Source organism: Corylus avellana, chromosome ca3, assembly GCF_901000735.1.
Source record: "Corylus avellana chromosome ca3, CavTom2PMs-1.0".
Classification (NCBI taxonomy): Eukaryota; Viridiplantae; Streptophyta; class Magnoliopsida; order Fagales; family Betulaceae; genus Corylus; species Corylus avellana.
This window is the reverse complement of record NC_081543.1, coordinates 22,523,286-22,529,122: the sequence shown is the minus strand read 5'-3', so window position 1 is coordinate 22,529,122 and position 5,837 is coordinate 22,523,286.

The following is a 5,837-nucleotide window of genomic DNA, read 5'->3' as shown; positions in this document are numbered from 1 at the left end:
TCGAGCGCAGTAGCGCTGATTCTTAGGTTCATGTCCGCGAGTACACTCCATCCTTCAAAGGCGATTGTCGAGCGTAGGTGCGCTTGACTTACTACCTTGGCCCCAAGTGCACTCGATCATAGCAGGGCTACGATCGATCGCACTAGCAGGGGCATGCGGAAGGTGCTGCGGCAAAACTGTAAAACAAGCCATAAAACAAACAAAAGAAAAATCCTCTTCTTTTTTTTTATTAGTAACAAGAAAAAAACAAAACAAATTGCAGAAAAAATAAAATCCTAATTATAACTAGTAGAAGAATAAAACTAATTTAGATATAAATTGGTTTCAAAAATTAAACAATTCCCTGGCAACAGAGCCAAAAATTGTTGTGTCAATTTATTTAACTCACAAGTGCACGAATCATTTGTAGTATAATGGTTTGTAAGTGCGAGGTCGATCCCATAGAGAATTGTGTTTTTGAAAAACAAATTTATATTTAAACTAATTAAATCCTAACCTAATTCCAAAAGGTTTGAATTTTCGAGTTTTGAAAATTATAAGATAAACATAAACTAAATAAAATAAAACAAAAGATAAAGACTAAGGTTTGGGAATCCACACTCACCGAATCATTACAACATACTCCATGTTCATCAATATTTATTTGAAGTTCTCACAATCAAAATCTTATGTATGTTTTACTATGCTTCAAACAATTAATCAAAAGCATCCAATGTATCCATTCATTGCACAAATCACAAAAGGAATCTAATATCAATTAAATCATTAGATGTATCCGTAAATCACAAAAAATATCCAATTTTAAATGAAACACCTAATATATCCAGAACAAATCACAAGGGATATCCAATTTTTAGGCAAATAAAATCAAGCAATCAATTGTACTGAATTATCTCAAATCCTCAAGTGTATCCTTGAATCACAAAAGATATCCAAGAATCATTCAATCCAATTGAAAAGAAGTAAAACAATTGAAATAGAAAACTCAATAAAATCAAATAAATAAGTACTTACATAAAAGTGATGTTGTTCTTCATCGGTGATGAAGAACGTTGATCTCTTTTTAACTCTCTTTTTCTTTTTATGCAGAATCGTTGATCTCATAGCTTAAGCCATCATTCCATACGGACCAGCCAACGAAGAGAAAGAGAGATCTCCAAAGCATAAGAAGAAATTGAAATGGCGGGAAGGGAAGATGATGTTGAAAACCCACCCGTGAGAAGGCCTATGAAAAGTTCATTCATTCCTCATAACTTTGACCAGCCATCATTCATAGATTTGCTGCCTATTGTGCAGAGTAACTACAACCTATCTCCACATCTGCTCAACATGGTTCCACACTACAAAGGCACACTTTCGGAGGATCCATACTTGCACATTAGGGACTTCTTTGATCTCTGTAAGACTCAGAAAATCCAAGGCTTAGCCGCAAAAGGAATTGGATTAATTCTTTTTCCTTTTTCCTTAAAAGATAATGCTAAACTCTAGTTGAATTCTTTTGTTGCAGGGTCTATCCATAATTGGAAAGAGTTAGCCCCAAAGTTCTTGAAGAAGTTCTTCCCAACCCAAAGGACAAGGCAACTGAGGAAGGATATTCAGACCTCCCAGCAAAGAGATGGAGACCTGTTCTTCAAAGCTTGGGAGCACTTCAATGAGCTACTTCTCAAAGGCCCACACCACAACTTATCTCAAGACGATCAAGTACAAGCCTTCTATTAGGGTTTAAATGATTCTAACAAAAGTCTTGTTGATTTAGGTTATGGAGGTATGCTTATGGAGAAGAATATCAAGGAGGCTGTAGAACTCTTTGAAACCTTAAGTGAGAATTCCCAACAATTCTCATCTAGAGGGAAACAAGGACTCAAGGGGAAGGGTGTGTATGAAGTAAACACCACTGGTGAAGTTTAGACCCAAATGGAGACAATGGAGAGGAAGCTGGACATGATCGTGAAAGCCATGACGAATCATAGCATTGCTCCGGTTCAACAAGTGACACAAGTTGAGGTATGTGATATATGTTCCCATTCCAACCATACCACTGAAACTTGTCCTATGTCTTCTAATGCAAAACAACAGCAAGTGAATTATGTAGGGCAGAATAATTACCCTCCAAAGAACAATCCATACTCCAAGACTTACAATGCAGGGTGGCGCAACCGCTCCAATTTTTCTTAGAGTAACAATCAAAATGTTCTGAATCCTCAGGAAAGCAAAGAAATTTCCAGCAAGGAAATAACTACCAGGCTCCACCACAAGCAGCCTAATCAAATCCTGAGCCGAAGAAGAATGACATTGGGGGTACCATGTTGTAGTTCCTGACTGCATAATAGCAGACTAACACTCTTACCACTCAAGCCATTCAGAGACTGAAGGCCACTACAAGTCAAGCTAGTCAGAGATTGGAGGCGTAGGTAGGGAAATTGGCTAAGGACCTGAGTGAGGGGAAGAGAGGAGAGTTCCCAACTCAAACCATACTAAACCCAAGAGGTCAAGAGGAGCTCAAGTCGGTGTTTATCCTTAAGAGGGAAGGCATGTACAACAATGGGGGACAGCAGTGAGAAGGACAGCAGTCTGGTTGAAGACGTTAAACTTAGCGTTTATGGGGAGGCAACCCCATATCATATCCTTTTCATTTTTCTGTTGTTTTCCATTTTAATTTTTTTTGTTTATTTATTTTTTCCTTTTTGTTTTCCTTTTTATTTTAGTAGTTTGTTTTCAGGGACAAATGTGCTTGCATTCAAGTTTGGGGGTGTGCTATGAGCCTTGCCTATTCCAACCACTTTTCTCATCTCCCGTGTAAGATCTTTCCATATTATATACACACTGAGGGCAATGTGTAATTTAAGTTTGGAGGTATAGGAGACACTTTACACACGCTTTGTCCCTATATATATTTTTTTTTTTTTTAAAAAAAAAAATGTATGTTCATGTTTGTCTTGAGATTTTGGTTGATCTAAAAAAATTGTGATTTTATTTTCATTTGTGAGCTTAAAATTTTGAACGCTTGATCTAATGATAGAATTTCTAAGTTTGGTTACATACTTTAGGCAATTAAGAATTCACCTGTTTGATTTGATTCGATACAAGCACACTAGCACATCATTTATGAGGTATTGACATGTGAGCCTGATGTGTATGTTTACAATGTTTTGGGTGAACCTGGGAGACTTGTTGGATGGATACTTTCACATATATATATAGGAAAAATTACAGTTTACCCCCTGACAGCGTTTTTTAATTCGAATACTAAAGTTTCAATTTTTGCAATTCACCGCCCAAAGTTTCAAATTTTTGCAATTTGACCAATTGTATCCAAAACTTCCCATATTGCCCCTAATTTTTTTTTTTTTTAAAAAAAAAATTTATATATATATATATTCGGGGTGGCCATAGCCACCCCTTTGGCCATCGGGCCATTTTTGCACTCCTAAATTTGTTATTTTTTTTTCATATATATATATAAAATAAAAAATATAAAATAAATCAGGGGCAGTATGGGAATTTTGGGATAACATTGGTCGAATTGAAAAAAATTGAAACTTTGTGGGGGTGGATTGCAAAAATTGAAACTTTGATGTTCGAATTGAAGAACACTGTCAACTTTGGGGGAGTAAACTATAATTTTCTCAAATATATATATATATATATATATATAATTTGATCATTTTTTAAGCTTTTCGCTGAGTAACTGAACATTTTGCCTCATTAAGCATTGAGTGTTCACGTCAAAAGGTGAAAGTTTTTATTTGATTAATGTCATGCCTAGTTTAGTTTTGTAGCTTTTTTGACTTGAGTTAGTAAGTCCTTAAGGGTGTTTTTAAGGGTGTCTTTACACCTAATGCCCTAAAACCATATGGTTTTGGAGTCATTGGTTTAACATTCGTTACATGGTTCAATTACAAAGCTTAAGGAAACTAAGCATTGCATAACCTGACCAAAAAGAAAGAAAATAAAATTATGCCTGAGTTATTTATTCTAATAGGAATCCCAGTAAAATTTGAGATATTGAGACATTGCACATTGAAAATAATTGAAAGCTTCATAGTTATGTGTTGGTTCACATTACACTTAATTGAGCTTGTGATGCCTCTGCCTGTTTTTTGTAAGTGGTTAGATTTTGAAATTTCAATTCATTGTGAAGATGGAGTTTATCTTTTTAAGCTTGCTAATGAATGAAAAATCATGATTTTGAGTGATACCTTAATCTTTTGGATAACATGAATTTTGCATAATGTTTGTGGGTAACATTTTTGTTAAACCCTCACGAGACTTCACTCGTCCTACTAAGGATGGCTAGGGTTTAAAATGCTTGTTGCATATGCTAAATATAATCGTGTTTCCTACGACAATTGAGGTAGAGTAGTTTTTGTTTTTGTTTTTATTTATTTTTACTTTTGTATTGCTAAGGGACTAGCAATATGCAAGTTTGGGAGTGTGAAAAGTGCTAAAATATACATATTTTAGCACCTTAATTTACGTATGTTAATCTCTTAGTTGTGTTATTTTGGGATGCTTTGTTTCCATTTTGTGTTTTTTGTGTTTTTCTAGGTTATTGAAGAAAATGAAGCAATTGTGGAAAGTTACAAGCTTAAAAGGCAATTTGGAAAAAGCTGGAGCTGTAGGATCGATATTAGGCCAACTCAGGCTCGAGCGCATCAGCTCTCGAGCGCAACACACCGAGGCTTCAGCACATCAGTGATTGAGCGCTAGAGCTAAGAATCGAACGCCAGCAGTGAGTGCGTGCACAAGAAGCAAGCTCGAGTGCATCAGCACTTGAGCACAATAGAGATAGGATCAAGCGCAGGCTTACGCTCGAGCGCAACACTTTGGGATCGAGCGCACTCGAGCCCCCAGTACGGCCAGAACTCCTATTTCACTTAGAATTAGGTTTTCAAAGTCCTAATTGGCCTAGAAGTTAGACCTACGATTTTATTAGGTTTTCTAAGGCTTCTGGGTTTTTCCTAAGCCTATGCATAGACCTCTAGACCATACAATTAAAACACAATTCCAAATAGGAGAATTTGGAGTTACTTCCAGGAGTCGTTTCCAGTTTCTTCTTTTCTTTTCTTTTACTTTTATTTTTATTATGTGTAGCTAAATATTTCGTTAGGGGGCAAGATTGAAGCCCTAATTATGTCTTTTTAGGATTTCACAATATGACACCAGTGTTACAATCATATTTTGGTTTATTTAAATTAATTAATTTTCTGGTTTACTGAATTCCTCATGTGAATGTGCCTATTCATCATATGCATGTGTTTGGATCTGTTAATTAAGTCAATTTGGATGACCGAGTCATGGGCTTGATAAAGTGACAAAAGAATCTCATCACAGGTTCTTGGGGTAATCAACATGGGGAACTAGGAGTAGATACCGTGCCCTCGACTTCATGTGTTTGTTGATTTCTATAGATCCATACTTTCCTAAAGAACAACTTAGTAGATTTCATGCTAAATCCTTTGGGGAAGAAAAGAATTAGAGTAGATACCATGCCTAATTTGTTGCTTAGTGAGATCTATAGCTTAAGGAATAGATAACATGCCCTTAAGTTGACATGCATTAAATATACATGTATGATTGGAACATTGCCATATTGTTATCTTAATTAGTCTGATTAGTGGTGGATGTCAAAAACCTAACCCTTTCATTATTTTTAGGGTTAAATACTAAATTAGTCCCTAGGGTTTCACAACTTTATTTTTTCCCCCCTGGGTTTTCATTTTTATCACAGGAGGTCCCTGTGGTTTTGATAAGTGACCAAATTAGTCCATCCGTTAGTTGACCGTTAGTTGACCGTTAGTTGACCGTTAAACTGGACACGTGGAGTGGTGGTTTCG